At 41.5% G+C, this 15,970-nt stretch overlaps 1 non-coding gene across 1 annotated transcript; it reads left to right on the top strand.

Moving 5' to 3' along the window:
• The first annotated feature begins 7,389 nt into the window (after positions 1 to 7,389).
• On the top strand, positions 7,390 to 7,496 carry LOC122737456. Its single transcript, XR_006354290.1, has one exon. It is a non-coding gene; the product is annotated as a U6 spliceosomal RNA (small nuclear RNA).
• Positions 7,497 to 15,970: the final 8,474 nt, after the last annotated feature.

Raw genomic sequence — 15,970 nt, 5'->3', positions numbered from 1 at the left:
CTATCAGGATTGTTTGAAAGAACTAGGGATATTTAACTTAAAGAAGAGAAGACCATGGGGTTGGGGATGGGAGGGTATGGTAACTGCCCTCCAGTATTGGAAGGTATAGACTTTTCTGTTTGGCCCATGAGGACAGAATTACAAGTGACAGGTGGGAGTTATTGGGAGGTGGACTTAGATTTGTCAGGAAGAGCTCCATAATATTTAGAACTTGCCCAAAATGGAATGGGCTGCCTTGTAAGGTAGTGAGTCCACCATTGTTAGAAGTCTTTTTTTTCCCCCTTTTTTTCTCTTAAAATTTTTTTTGTTTTTTCTTTCTTTTCTTCCTTCCTTCCTTCCTTCCTTCCTTCCTTCCTTTCTTTCTTTCTTTCTTTCTTTCTTTTTTTGTTGGAAGTTTTCAAAGGAAGACCATGTTTTAGAGGGGATAGTGTAGAGGTGTGCTTTGGGTGGAAGGCCTCTGACCTCCCTTCCAATGCTGAAGCACTGAGAGCTTATGACTCCTTCTAAAACAATTCTAATCACTTCTCTTCTCATCCAGTTGGTGCCCACTGATGCATTAGGTAAGGGCAGAGGGCAAAGGAAAATGGAGAGAAGAGAGGAGAAGGGGGAAGGGAAAATGGGACCAAAGGTATCCCAGAAAAATTCCTGGGGCCCTTCCTTGTCCTGAAGTATCTCTAGCCCCAAGAAGTGAAGGGCTATGGGGCTTTGAAGAGGTCTCTGACCTAGAGGAGTGTGGGAAACTGAAGATGAACCTCATATAGTCTAAATGGTCCCTTGCCAATTCACCCATTTATGGTTCTTCAGATCCTGAAAAAATATTTTCCTATCCTTCCCACTCTGGTCAATACCCTAATGAAAACATGTATGATAATAGTGACCACTTTGCCACCAAAGCTGGGAGTGGCACTTTTTTTTTTAACTGAAAGAGACAACATGACATAGGGAAAAGGAGAGTAGATTTTAAAGTCAGCAGGACTGGGGTCAAGCCTGCCTTTGATGAATACTGGCCACATGACTCTGAGGTAGTCATTTAACTTTGTAGTGGCTTAGGCCAATCTTTAATTTGCCAAGAAGATGCTGACTTGGTTTTGGGGAAGTTTGGTCCCCAGAGTTCCTGATATTGACGGGAAAAAAAGGGTGGGGGGGTGGAAGCTAGGTAGTACAGTGGCTAGAGCACCAGACATGGAGTAAGGAGGACCTGAGTTCAAATCTGGTCTCAGACATTTATTTACTAGCTATGTGACCCTGTGCAAATCACTTAACCCCAATTGCCTCAAAAGGAAGGAAGGAAGAAAGAAAGAAGGAAAGAAAGTAGGAAGGAAAGAAAGAAAGAAAGAAAGAAAGAAAGAAAGAAAGAAAGAAAGAAAGAAAGAAAGAAAGAAAGAAAGAAAGAAAGAAAGAAAGAAAGAAGGAAGGAAGGAAGGAAGGAAGGAAAGAAAGAAAGAAAGAAAGAGAAAGAAAAGAAATCTGGTATATTCATAATAATACCACACATTTCTATAGACCTTTTAGGATGTCAAAGCACCTTCCTCACAAAGACCCTGTAGTCTTAGCCATAAGTACTATTTTTAGTGTAGTACTATTAGTATATGGTACTACAAGTACTCTTATTCCCCATTTTGTAGATGAGAAAACTAAGTCTCAGGGATGGTCCTTGGCTTGTCCTCAGTGAAGCAGCCAACAAAGAATGCCAGAACTAGGATCCGATCCAAAGTTTTCCAACTCCAGATCCATTACACCAGCCTATCTCTTTCTGCCATCACAGCCCTGAAGATGAGGAAGATCCCACTCAGGTTATTAACTCGTTTTTTTTTTGTGCATTTTTCCATGTAAGGACTGAATGATGAACTCTGGATAAAACACTTTAGGGCTATAAAGGGTTCTGGTTGGGTCCTGACACATAGCAGTCATGAGGCAGTCTGCCATAGTAGAAAGTGATTTGGCTCTGTAGTTAGAGGACCTGGATTCAAATCTCACTTCTGATGATAACTACCAATATGAATTTGGGCAAGTCACAACCTCTGTGGGCTTCAGTTTCCTTGTTTGTAAAATGAAGGGTTTGGACTAAGTAGCATTTGTGTTTTCTTCTTGTACTAACTCTGAATGTGCTATGCATAAGTATTATTGAATGGAATCATAGTGTTGTAGTTGATTTTTTCAAAAGTCCTTATAACATTATCTCTTTCAGGAATGGCCTACTTTCTTTCAAAGGCAACTGGGTGACACAGTGGATACAGTGCTGGTCCTGGAGTCAGGAGGACCCGAGTTCAAATCCAACCTTAGATATTAGCTGTGAGACCCTGGGCAAGTCACCTTACCCTGTTTGCCCCAGTTCCTCATCTGTAAAATGAACTAGAGAAGAAAATGGCAAACTACTTCAGTATCTTTGCCAAGAAGATCCCAAATGGGATCACAGAGTCTGACACGGCAAACAACTCAAGAACAATGACACTTTCCTTCATCATGTATAGAGGAAGTCTAATTTGCAGAACTATTCCCACCTCAATTCAACAAACATCAGTTAGAGTTGGAAAAGCATTACATTAAGTACTGGGGACAAAAAAAAAGTTAAAACCACAGACCCCTAAGAGTTACAAAGGATCTAGCCTTTACAACATTCTCATCAAGTGGCCACTCAAGCCTTGCTTGAAGCCCTCCAATGATGGGGATCTCTCTAACTTGTGAAACGGCCAACACAACTTTGGTACGGCTAGAAATGTGTGGAGCTTTTCCTGATATCCAGCCTACATTTGCCTCTTCTGCTGTTTTTTGCTCCACCCTCTGGGCCCAGACAGAACAAACCCAGTCCCTCTTGCATGTGATGGTTCTTTAGCCACTTAATTTCAGCCATCCCATGCCCCCTCAGTCTTCTCTTCTTCAGGCTTAACACACGCCTCCAATTCCTTCAAATGGTACAATCTACAATAAGGGTTCTTAACCTTTTTGAGGAACGACCTTCTTTGACAGACTGGTAAAACCTATGCATACTTTATCAGAATGATGTCTGTTTGTTTGGGGGGTTGGTTTGTTGGGGTTGGTTTTTTGTTTGTTTGGGGTTTTTTTGCCACAGAATGATGTTTTCGAACCACTAAATATAATGTTAGATTTTAGTTAGAGGTTAGAGAAGATAAATGTCGTTTTTTTTTTTCCAGTTCTAAGAATCCAGGTTCACAGACTCCTTGAAATAGGCTAAGAACCTTTATTCAAGAGATCCTGGACCATCCTGGTTACCTTTTTCTGGACATGCTCTGGCTTATCAGTGACCTTGAAATGAGGCATCCAGAGCCAAATGTAACACTCCAGAGGGAATCTGGCCGTGAAAGAATAAGGGGGAGTGGGGGGCGGCTAGGTGGTGCAGTGGATAAAGCACCGGCCCTGTATTCAGGAGTACCTGAGTTCAAATCCAGCCTCAGACACTTGACACTTACTAGCTGTGTGACCCTGGGCAAGTCACTTAATCCCCATTGCCCCGCAAAAAAAAAATAAAAAGAATAAGGGGGAGAGAGATTATCATCTCTCTAGTACTATGCACTATAACTCTCAAAGCATTGGGGAAAATATCAAACACTGCAAGACAAAGCAGAGATCTTAGGGATGTTGCAATGCTATGGATAGCATGCAGAAGACTTGGGTTTGAATCCTGACTCTGCTATTTAATACTTGTTCAACCTTAGGCAATGTGCCTCAGTTTCCTCATGTGCAAAATGAGGGGGTTAAACTAGATGACTTCTGAGATGTTGTCTATTCCTAAATCTGTGATCCCCTGGAGATCTTGGTCTATTTCTTAGTCAATTTTTTTTTTTAATTTTTGTGGGGCAATGAGGGTTAAGTGAACTTGCCCAAGGTCACACAGCTGGTACGTGTCAAGTGTCTGAGGCCAGATTTGAACTCAGGTCCTCCTGAATCTAAGGCCAGTGCTTTATCCACTGTGCCACCTAGCTGCCCCTCTTGGTCTATTTCTTAATTGACATCACTTCATCTTTTCCACAAGAATAACATGGAGGCTTTGCTGTGCTCTCAAGAAGCTTTCATTCTGCTAGAGGATACCACATGTCTATAGATAAATGTATCAAATGAGATATCATATGAGATACATTTGTCATGATTCCTGAGCCCAAAGAGTGATCTGTTATTGGGAGAAATTTCCCAGGACTCCATTCCCCATAAGACTGAGTGACAGTGATGCAGGGGTATTGTATCTGGAGTGTGACAGAGGTGGCTAGAAGGAAGAAATATAAACTAGGTCACACAGTGGAAAGCTTTGGGTCCCTAGTCCTTACTCATTTTTCCAATTTAATCCAACAAGCATGCACTAAACTTCTACAATGTGCAAAACACTGTTCTAGGTACTGATGATATAGTACAAAGAAAAAATATTTTACATGGTCTCTATCCTCAGTGTGCTTATATTCTTTTTTTTTTTTTTTTTTTTGGTGAGGCAATTGGGGTTAAGTGATTTGCCCAGAGTCACACAGCTAGTAAGTGCCTGCGGCCGGATTTGAACTCAGGTCCTCCTGAATCCAGGGTCAGTGTTCTATCCACTGCGCCACCTAGCTGCCCCTCCAGCCCATTTTTACAAATGAAGCAACCAAGGCAAACAGGAGTAAGTGACTTGCCCAGGGCCATAGAGCTAATAAGTATTCAGATTTGAACTCATGAAGATGTCTTCCTGACTCCAGGTCCAGCACTGTGCCATCTAACTGTTCCTACTAACCTTAAGGTGCTATATAAATGCTCTTTCTTGTTTTCTTTTTCTTTCTTTCTTTCTTTCTTTCTTTCTTTCTTTCTTTCTTTCTTTCTTTCCTTCTTCCTTTCTTTCTTTCTTTCCTTCTTTCTTTCTTTCTTTCTTTCTTTCTTTCTTTTCTTCTTTCTTTCCTTCCTTCTTTCTTTCTATCTCTTTTTTCTTTCCTTTCTTTTTCTTTCCTTCTTACTTTCTCTCTTTCTCTTTCTTCTTCTCTTTCTCCTCCCTTCCTCCTCTTCCTTCTCCTTTTTCTCTTCCTTCTTCCTCTTCTTCCTATTACCATCATTAATGTAAGGGAGTCCAAGGAAAGAGAAATCTTTAACAACCAGGAGGCTCTTGGAAGGCTTCATGAAAGCCATGACCCCAGAGTTCAGCCTTGTGCCGTAGTTTGATTCTTAACCACGTCCAGGATAAGAATTCATGCGAAAAATTCAAGTTTTTTCAGGGAACATGAAGTGGATACCAAACACAAAAACAAAACCCCATGACTCACCCACGATCATAAAACAGGCACAGATAAAACCTGGAATGTCCGGAATCTCCATCTTTCCACCTTCTAGCTCTTCTTTTCAGTGGAGTGGGGAGAGTGAAGCCAATTTTCCGACTCTGGAGAAAGTGGAAAATGTGCCATGCATTTAGACCTGAAAGAAGTAGTTTTGACCCTTTTAAGGGTCTTCATGGAATGATAATTCTGGTCAGAAGTCATTGCCGTTTTACATTTTTATTTAAGAACGATAGATTTGGGCTCTAGATAAGAACTTGAACCTCAGTCCAACATCAGGCTTGCCAGGCCCTTCCAAGTCCTCACTGGGAGAGCTTAAAAAACACATCATCATTGTAAGTTCAGGCTGAATTTATGAGCTTTGTAGTTATAGCAACAAGCCCCTTCAGCTGATGCGCAGCAGTGCCATGAGACACTTACATAACAGTCAACTTGGTATGTAAGAATGCAGTGAGTACAGAGGCTGATCAACACTCATCTACCTCCTGCCTCCCCCCAGTCAACCAACAACCCACATGTGGTGGTGGGGAGGGGGTTGTGGGGGGAAGGAAAACTAAGGAATAGGAAAGCATCTGAATTTTTGTTTTTAAAGACACACAAAGTATATTCCTTTACTCCCGACTTAATTTTCCCGGCTCTGAGTCGGGCAGCTCATGCATGTCGGATGCAACTCATCCGGCTAAAGAAGAGGCAAAAATATGGACACAACAGCTCAGACCTCTGCCAAGAGGAAGATTAAGCCACAACAAAAAACACATGGCCTGGGGAAGAAGGATCCTCCTTCAAAGGATTCCTTGGACCCTGATGAAGCCAGAATGAAGCAAGGCCGGTGATCATTCCCAAAGGTTTTTTGTTTTGTTTTCCTTGAAGCGCTCCGTGAAGAAAACTTCCTGCTCCGGTTTGTGGTGCTCTCTCTGACCTGCAGCTCAGCCATTTCTTCCCCCTTCTCCAATTTCGAAGCTTGAGCGGCCTTCTCCCTTGGCTCCACTTCTCTCTGGGCCTGCCCCTGGCCACTCTTAGGGGAAGTCAGATGGGGATTCCAGAAAACGGCCAGCTGCCAACCGCTGTGGGCAGCCAGGAGAGGAAGAGATCCCCATCCCTGGAAAGCTCAAGAATTACAGTTCCCCTACAGATGCGGTCTCCTAACGAGGTGAAATATGAGTATCTTGCCAGTCGTTAATGCTAGGCTTGTGGGTCAGCTTGTGAGAGGCCAGGAGGAGGAAGATGAAAATTCAATGTGATGATGTGAGGTGCTTTCACAGAGACTGGACAGGGAAATCTAGCCAAAAAAAAAAAAATTAAACCCAGTCCAACCATTTGGTCTTTTGCTGGCTTTCAAAAGAGGCCTTATTCTCTTTTTTGTCTGGCTTTCCTATTTCCATGCTCTAAACAGGAACTAGATAGAGATCAGTCATTATTCTGCCACTGAGGTAGAAAGCAGAAAGGGCTTCTGGAAACCACACACGTTCCTCTTTCTTCAGTGAAGGGCATGTGCTGCCTCTTGAAAATGAGCTCTCCTGAGCCTTCCCCTTAGTTAGAGACTACAGTAGGACTAAAGAGCATCTCTCTCGTCTCCATCTCAGACCCCCTTTGAGAAAAATCAATAGCCATTTGGCAGGGCCCTGGCATCAGGCCAGCTGGGCTGCATCTTCTATGGAGAAGTCAATTCCATTTGCCATCTCCCAGATGTAAGTGGGGGTGTCAGTAAACTTTAGATGAAGTTTCACCTAAATTCCTTTTCTTTGATGGTCTCTGGATTGAGAGATTTTCAGCTTCCAGGGGCTGTTCCCTGGTTCGGACCTTGGATAGGCCAGAGATGACAAAAGGAGCAGTGAGGGGGAGAACCCAGCCATCAGTTATAACCAATGTAGGAGGACAATATTTCATAATTACTGGGCTTTGAGCTGATCCAACACCTTCCACTTTGGTACAGCCAAGGGTTGGCAGGGAGGGAGCCTCAGTAATTCCATACTGGAGAAGCTGAGAGAAAATCCATAAAACAACTTCTGGTTATTATCCGGAAATGGGTCTCTCAGCCTCAACTAACCACTCATTTGATAGGGAGGACTGTCTATTAGGCAACATTTAACTAAATAAGTTTCTATTTGAGGGAATTTTGTTTCTCTTTTTGTAAAAATTATGTTGGGTGCTTTCTTTGGCAGCACATATACTAAAATTGGAACGATACAGAGAAGATTAGCATGGCCCCTGTGCAAGGATGACACACAAATTCGTGAAGAATTCCATTTTTTAAAAAAATCTTGGAATCAAAATAATATCTTTCAGGCTAAAAATTCTGTGGAATTAATATTATGCCCATCTTTTTTTTTTTTTTTTAGTGAGGCAATTGGGGTTAAGTGACTTGCCCAGGGTCACACACAGCTAGTAAGTGTCAAGTGTCTGAGGTCGATTTGAACTCAGGCACTCCTGACTCCAGGGCCAGTGCTCTATCCACTGCGGCACCTAGCTGCCCCCTATGCCCATCTTTTGTTTCTTTTTGTATCCCAAGCAGTAAGCACAGTGTCTGGTACACAGTAGGCACATAATAAATGATTACTGAATTAAAATGAAGCTAACTCCAGGCCACCTTGGACAAAAATTCTCTGAGAAGTTTGACAATCAGTGTGTGAAGAGTGAACAGGGGCAGCATTCCAGATACTAAAGGAGCAAAAAGGGGGAAGGGGAAGCTTAGTTAACAGACTGCTTCACTCCTCATAAATCAATACCTATTTATTTAAAAAATAACTGACATTTACAGAGCACTTTAAGGTCTACAAAGATTTGCATATCATCTCATCTGAGCCTCAAAGCAAACCTGTGAGGGAGGTAGAGCAGATGCTATGATTAAGCTTAATAAATGCTTGTTGAATGATCGAATCCCCCAGATGAGAACATTGAGGCTCAGAAAGGGTAAGTAGCCAGCCCACGATTTCACAGCTAGCAGGTATCAGAGGCAGGATTCAGATTCAGGTCTTCCTGACTCCAAATCCAAAATGCCACCCACTATAACCCTTTACTCCTTTATGTGTTTCTCTTTTAACCAAAGATATCATCATTCTCCCTGACTCAAATCTTGGAGTCAAGTCTTCCATAATGTCTCTTCTACCCATCCTTCCCTTCCCCTTCCCCTTTCCCTTCCCCTTCCCTGGTTCATCCTTGTAATCTTCTAAAAATACTAATTTGCTTGTTACTGACCCCTTCTCAAAAAACTTCAATGGCCAAACCATTACCCGGGCACCTACAATTTAGTTTCTAGCTACCTCTCCAACTTTATCTCCCATACTTCCCTCTGATTTGCATCATAATTTTTTAGTACCAAAGTACCTTGGATTACATTTGCCATGACTCCTAAGCCAAAAGAGTGATCTCTTATTGGGAGAAATTTCCCAGGACTCCATTCCCCATGAGACTCAGTGCAAGTGATACAGGGGTATTGTGTCTAGAGTGTGACAGAGATGGCTAGTAGGAAATATAAACCATGTTTAGGGTGCTTTGGGTCCCTATTCCATACTCATTTTTCTAATTTAACCCAACAAGCATTTACTGAGCTCCTACTATGTGAAAAACACTGTTCTAGGTACCTGCAATACAGCACAAAGGTAAAATATTATAAATACTGTACTCCATGCCCTCAGTGTGCTTATTTTCTACTGAAAGAATACACTATGTAAGCAGATATATAGATATAGATATAAAATTGGCAGAGAGAGAAAAAACTAATGACTGAGGGTCCCATTGGTGACTGCCATAGGAATTGACTTCAAAGAGACCTAGCACTTCGATGAGGAGGAGGTAAGGGGCTATATATATATATAAGGGGTTGAGAGCCTATACAAAGGCATGGAGGCAGGAGATTGAATACCAACTTTAGTGTTGAGCAAGTAGGTCCATTTGTCTGAAACATGGAACAGGTGAATGGGAGTAGTCTGAAATCAATCTAGAAAGACGCCTAGCATCTCCAGTGCCTAACCTTGTACATCACAGGCATTCAATCCATCTTTGTTGCTGCAGGCAGTGTGGCAAAGTCACAACCAGCTCTCTAAAAAACCCAATACATAGAGTACACCTTTAAATTTATTCTGCATTCTTAATATTTCCTGCATTACTTTCCCAAGTCTAGGCAATCAATAAAACAATAAATCAACCTCTGATTTGTAGCATTTGTCAATTTCTGAGGTGTAAGTGTTCACACTGAAAATTTAACAATTGCCCTTGCTGGCTGGTATGACCTAGCTTTAGCACACCCCTGAGTACAATGGAAATAAAGCACTGGGTTTGGAATCAAAGGACCTGGGTTCGAATCCCAGTTCTTCCACTTACTACTTTGGGTACATGGGCAACTTCTCTGGTCTTCAGTTTTCTTTCTATAAAATGAGGGGGATGGATTTTTCTGGGGCTGTTTCTTCACCTATAAAATAAGGGGGCTGGACAAAAGGACTTCTAAGGTTCCTCCGAATTCTAAATCTATTACCTTGTGATTATCCGACCTCTAAGTTTCCTTCCAATTGTAGTGAGTCCATCCATCCCTCTGTAATGATGATAGGAATAACAGCTCAGGTGAATTTGTCTGATGATTGAGGCTGAAATGGAGCCCTCCCCAAACTGTTTTTTTAGCTTTCCAAAAGGGTTGAGCCAAAGCTTTCTTGCCTGTCACTACCTCCTTGGTCATCCCCTCCAATACCTTGGGTCTTTTCTCCATGAATCACTAGGCTTCACCATCATCCTTTCACAATAAAGGCCCTGCCCACCAAGATATCCTTGCCTTAAACGAGAAGGGAGTTACAAAATTGTAAGAAAAAAAAATGCAGGTGTAGGTGATTTTCCTTTGAAAGACTCCTGGTGAGATTTGGCCAAGAAAAATTACCCTTGACAAGGCACCCTTTGAGTGTGTTTTAAGGGTCCTGGGTAAAAAAAAAAAAAATAGAATGGCCACATGTGGGGAACTGCGCGTCAGTATGCAGGACACTGCCTCCCACATTCCCCGCTGCTCTTCTCTCCCAGGGCATTAATGCCGGAATCCATGCTGCTTCCCTCCGTTATGATCTGATCTGGAAATGAAATGCTAAAGGAGACTGGGAGGAGAAGGACATGATTCTATTCCCCTGGGGGTTGTCTGTGATAAGAGGAGAATTAAGACCTCTAATCTCTTTTTAAAGGGAAAGCTTCGGGAGGGCATTGAGGAAGCAATTGAAAGGTTAGTAAGGACATTTTGCCAGGAAATGTATGATGTCTCATTACCTTTTATCTTCCCAATACAGAAGGTCAGATCTCCAGACAGTTTGGAATAAGGCCTCGAAAGGACTCGCCAGCTCCTGTGTTCTTTTAACCCATAGCAAAGCGCGGGGCAACCTGAGCGCTAAGGAAACATCCCTGTGAATTCTGGGGAAATCGCTCTGGCTTTTCTTTACTAACACCCTCGATTCTACTTACCTGTTTCCTATGAATAGCAAAAATGACTTATTCATAAATAATAAATAACGCCTTGCATCTGAAGAGTTCTTTGTTCTTTTCAAAGTCTATTACAGAGGAAAGCATATTGGATCTGGAGTCGTGGGACCTGGGTTCTGCCCCCTTAGGACTTCAAGCAAGTCACTTTCAATTTTCTCATTTGTAAAAATTAGGGAGTTGGACTAGATGACATCAAGGCAGGGCTTCTTAACCTATTTTAGGTGTAATGGAACTCTGGCATTCTGGCTTAGTCTATGGACCCTTTCTCAGGAAAATTGAAGTAACTATTTGACAGAGTGGATAGAATGCTGCACCTAGAGTAAGGAAGACCCTGAGTTCAAATCCTGCCTCAGACACTTACTAGTTGTGTAAATCTGGCCAAGTCACATGACCTTTCTCAGCCTCAGTTTTCTCTTCTGTAAAATGGTGCTAATAATAGCACCTACCTCTCGGGATTGTAGTGCAGACCAATTGGCATATTTGTAAAGTCCTTTACAAACCTTAGACACCATGTAAATGCTAGCTATTGTTATTAATGTTTTAAATCATAATATAAAAATACACTGATTGCAAGGGAAACAATTACACTGAAGTATATTTATCAAAAACATACATATTAAAAAAAACAAAAACAAACCAAGTTCATGAATTGCAGGTTAAGGATCCCTACTCTAAGGTTTCTTTTTTTTTTTTTTAAACTCTAACACTATAATTTGGGCTTAATTACTGTTTCTGACACATACTAGGTATGTGACTATGAGCAAATCACTTAATCTCTCAGAATTTCAGGTTAAGACTGTAAATTATGATTAATTGTCTCATTGGCAGAAGGAGTTTCTACACAGGTGAAATCAGAGGTCTGGACCCCCCCCCCAAAAAAAAAATCTACTTTAGAATCCTAAGGCTGTTAGATGGCAGCAAGACATGAAAATCTAATCTTACCTCAAGGGCAATGATGGATGCAAGCAAACTGCAATATAGAACCAGTGAGAAACCACAAAGAAGAGCAGGAGCCAAGAACATCACCATGGAATTGTATAACAGGATGAAAAGATGGGCGGTCACATGGGATGAAGCCAGGGTGATCAACTGGCAAACTTTTGGGAGGTTGTAGACAAGAGTAGCCCAGGATTGGCAGGCATGGAAAGGTTTCAATCTCTATCCTTGGAGGGAACTCCCAAATCAATGAGCTCACATATCCATTTGAGTATTTAAGAGAGTCATAGACTGTGAGCTCTTTGAAGACCTTCCAATGGTCAGTGATCATCCAATCATAAAATTATAGATTTAGAGCTGGGAGAGATAGCAGAGTTCATATAACCCCAACCTCCTCAAACCATAGATGAGAAAGCTGAGGGCTGAAGGGGTTACATGAATTGGTCAAGACGACACAAGCAGTAGTGCCAGGCATTGAGCTCGTCTTTGGATTCCAAAACTGGTGTTCTTTCTATTGCACCAGTATCTCTGCCATACCAGCTCAACCCCTTCAATTTTTTTTTTCAGATTATGCAACTGAGTCCCAGAGCAATTGAGGCCTTTTCTCAAAATCCTCCACTCTAATCTCTTCTTGCATTGCCTAACAACTAGAGCTATCCAAGGGTTAAATGGGACTTTTCATATTAAGCAACTGAGTCCCAGAGAGATTAAATCCTTTACCCAAGGTCTAAGTGGGCGAGTTAGGGGACTGTGAGGTGACTCCTTCTCTTTTATGATGCCCACTTCCCACTTACCTTACCCAGTCACCAAATCCATCCTACTTTTCTTTCTCAATGTCCTTTGCATCCATTCTATCCTTCTCATTTCCATTTCCACCACTTTATTATTGTTCATTTGGTCTATGTCCTCCTAACTGCTCTCTCTGTCCCAATTTCTCCACTCTAATCCATTCTACTGTTAAGGGCTAAAATTCTAGCTAAACTGTCTAAAATATCTAATGAGTGGTCGCCAATAAATTATAAGCTTTAGCAAGAGTTAGACTTTTAAGCATTTATTAAGGAGAATAAGAATTTGGTAAAGAGAGAGAGAAAGGCCTAGATTCCTATCTATTAAAGGGAGAGCACATTTCTAGCTCCGCTCTTCTCCAGAGTCCAGAGGAAAGAGCCTGAGACTGAGCGCCAGTCTCTTCCTTCTTCCTCCCACTAGCCCGCGTCACTTCCTGACGCCAAAGAAAAGACTCCTGGTCTTGCCCTCAAAGACCTTCGCTTCATGGGCGGAACTCTTCTACAGTAAGTCTCCAGCAGGTGGCGTCATTCCAATCGTTACACTACATTACCTAACAATTAGATTTATTCAATAAATGGGTTGACTCACTGAAGGTCTTCAACTGGAAAGTTCTCCCTCACTGGAGGTCTTCAAACCAAATGCCAGATGGCCACTTATATGTAGAATACTCACATGTACTCAAACTGAGTTACTTGCCATTTTACAAAGGAAGCAGTGCTTGACTCATCTTATGCTTTGCTTACATCATTCTTTGCCTAGAATGCCTTTCCCCAATTTCTATAGCTATTGAAATATTACTCATCTGTCAAAGCTCAAGCTGAAATGCTGTAGATATTCTGATAGTCTGAAAGAAAAGAAGAAGGGGGGCAGCTAGATGGCGCAGTGGATAGAGCACCGGCTCTGGAATCAGGAGTACCTGAGTTCAAATCCGGCCTCAGACACTTAACACTTGCTAGCTGTGTGACCCTGGGCAAGTCACTTAACCCCAATTGCCTCACTAAAAAAAAAAAAGAAAAGAAAAAAAAAGAAAAGAAGAAGGAGTGGGGTCACCTAGAGCTGAGCCAGAAAGAAAGGGCAGTCCCAGGACAACCAATGAATAGAGGAAGAGAAGGGAGTGCTGAACCATGGCTGAGAAAGGAAATAGCAAGGAGGACCATTGGCCCTACAGGTAAAGCAGAAGGCTTGGACCAATGTCTCCAATTGTATTCACCTACTGGGGACAGCTATGTGGCACAGTGGATAGAGTGCTGACTCTGGAGTCAAGAGGACCTGAGTTCAAATCTCACCTTTTCATGAGAACAAATGACAAACAACAACAATTCGCCTACTCAAGGACTAAGGAAAGTTCCAAGAAAAATGTCGACTCTTTTCCCAACTTCCCACTCTAGTGTCTGTGCTATAATCTGCTGTTCTGTTATTCAGACACTGCCAACAACCCGAATTTTGCCTTCCTTCACAGAGGTCAAGGGCTGACCAGAGATACATATAATTGTAATTTAAGGCAGAGAGCCAGATCCCTACCTAAATGTTAAGAACTTTCCTAACTGGAAGTTCAAAACAAACAATTGTGATTATACTCCTCATTTTTCACATAAAATAAATTCCCTGAAGGCATAGAAGAAAGATCTATAAGGACCTTAGGGACCATTATATTGCCCATAGGATTAAAATGAGCTAGGATAGAGCACTGGACTTGGAATCAGGAGGATTTGAGTTCAAATCCTGTTCCAGACACTTTACTAAATGTATGACCCTGAGCAAGTCACTGAACCTCTGTGAGACTGAGCTTACTCATCTATAAAATGAGGATAATAATAGCACTTATCTCACATAATTGTTATAAGAATCAAAAGAGGTAGTAGATATAAAATATTTGGCAAACTTTAAAGCCCTACATGAATGTTACCTATCATTATTGTTGTTGTTATTTATTATTACTTCTTGCTTGAAGCTTCCCCTGATTGTCCTCATTAGAAGGTATCTTTTCTGGGCCTTCTAGAACACTTTGTATCTTTCAAATATATAATATCTGTGACCATGTCTTACCTCCTCTACTAAGTAAACTTTTTCAGGTCAAGGCTATATCGTATTAGGTTGCTAGGGGGTATCATGAAGAAACTGCTGAATTTGGAGTCAGGAAAACCTGAGTTGGATTTCTGCCACATATACTTTACTAGCTGTGTGACCCTGGCCAAGTCTCTTAACCTCTATCTGTCTCCATTTTCTTATCTGTTAAATGTGAATAATAATAATAATAATAAAATCATCTACCTCTCAGGGTTGTTGTGAGCATAAAACAAGATAACATTTGTAAAGTGCTTTGCAAACCTTAAAATGCTGCATAAATGTTAGCTGCTATTATTGGGGGTTTTCTGGTTTTAGTTTTATGTATTTTATTTTTTATTTATGAAATAAAACGAGCATCATTATTATGTTAGTAAAGGGATGAAGGTCCTTCTCAAAAGCAGCTGTGGCTGGAATGTCCCTAAGATCTGTCTTCTGACCTGTCCTCGTCAACATTTTCATCAGTGACTTGGATGAAGGCCTAGCTGTCATGCTTATCAAATTTCTGGATGATGCAAGGCTGAGAAGGATAGTTTATACCTAGGATGACAGAATCAGGGGCCAAAAAGACCTTGGCAGATTAGAACCATGAGCCAAAAGTAACAAGATGAAATTTCAGAGGGAGGAAAGTCTTATGTTTTGGGGTTTTTTTTTGTGTTGTTGGTTTTTTATTAATCAACTGTACAAATACAGGTTAGGAGAGCTAAGGCTAGAAAAGAGTCCATGTGACAAAGGAACTGGGTGCTTTATTGGGTCCAAGCCCATGAGTGAGGCAAGGGTGTGGAGTCTCTGGTCTGCAGCCAGGCTTGTAGGTGAATGAGGGTAGGATGAGGGGAGATTAGTGAAGACTAAGTAATAGCCACCAGAAGAAGATGAAAGCTATGGGGAGATGAGTTGTGTTAGGCAAATGATCAGTCCTTCTAACCTTCCCTTCCCTCCTGGGCAGGCACTGACCTTCTGGCCAGAATCTGGCTCTTAGATCCAATTTTCCCATTCATCTCAGCCCTTAAAATTCCTTTAAAAAAATTATCTTATTTTTAATAATAAAAATTTTAAAACATCAATAATTTCCTTTTTTTTTTGCAGGCAATGGGGGTTAAGTGACTTGCCCAGGGTCACACAGCTAGTAAGTGTCAAGTGTCTGAACTCAGTTACTCCTGAATCCAGGGCTGGTGCTTAACTACTGTGCCATCTAGCTGCCCCAATAATTTCCTAACATAAGCCTCTCCCCTTTTCTTTCCTAACAAGCCATCTCTTATAGATTTCCTAACAAGCCATCTCTTAAGATTTCAAAAGAAATAGGAAAAAAAAATCAGTTTAGGCAGGCATTTCTTACTTTATGCTAGACCCTTTGGTACTTTGAAAGTCTGTTACAAATATGTGTGTGTGTGTGTGTGTGTGTGTGTGTGTGTATAACAAAACAGAACCCTGGACTTGAAGGAATTTATAATCTAATGGGACAAGACAACATGGCACCAGGGCATGGTAGCTAA

This window comes from Dromiciops gliroides, chromosome 1, assembly GCF_019393635.1.
Source record: "Dromiciops gliroides isolate mDroGli1 chromosome 1, mDroGli1.pri, whole genome shotgun sequence".
NCBI lineage: Eukaryota > Metazoa > Chordata > Mammalia > Microbiotheria > Microbiotheriidae > Dromiciops > Dromiciops gliroides.
This window is presented reverse-complemented; position numbering and strand designations above follow the sequence as displayed.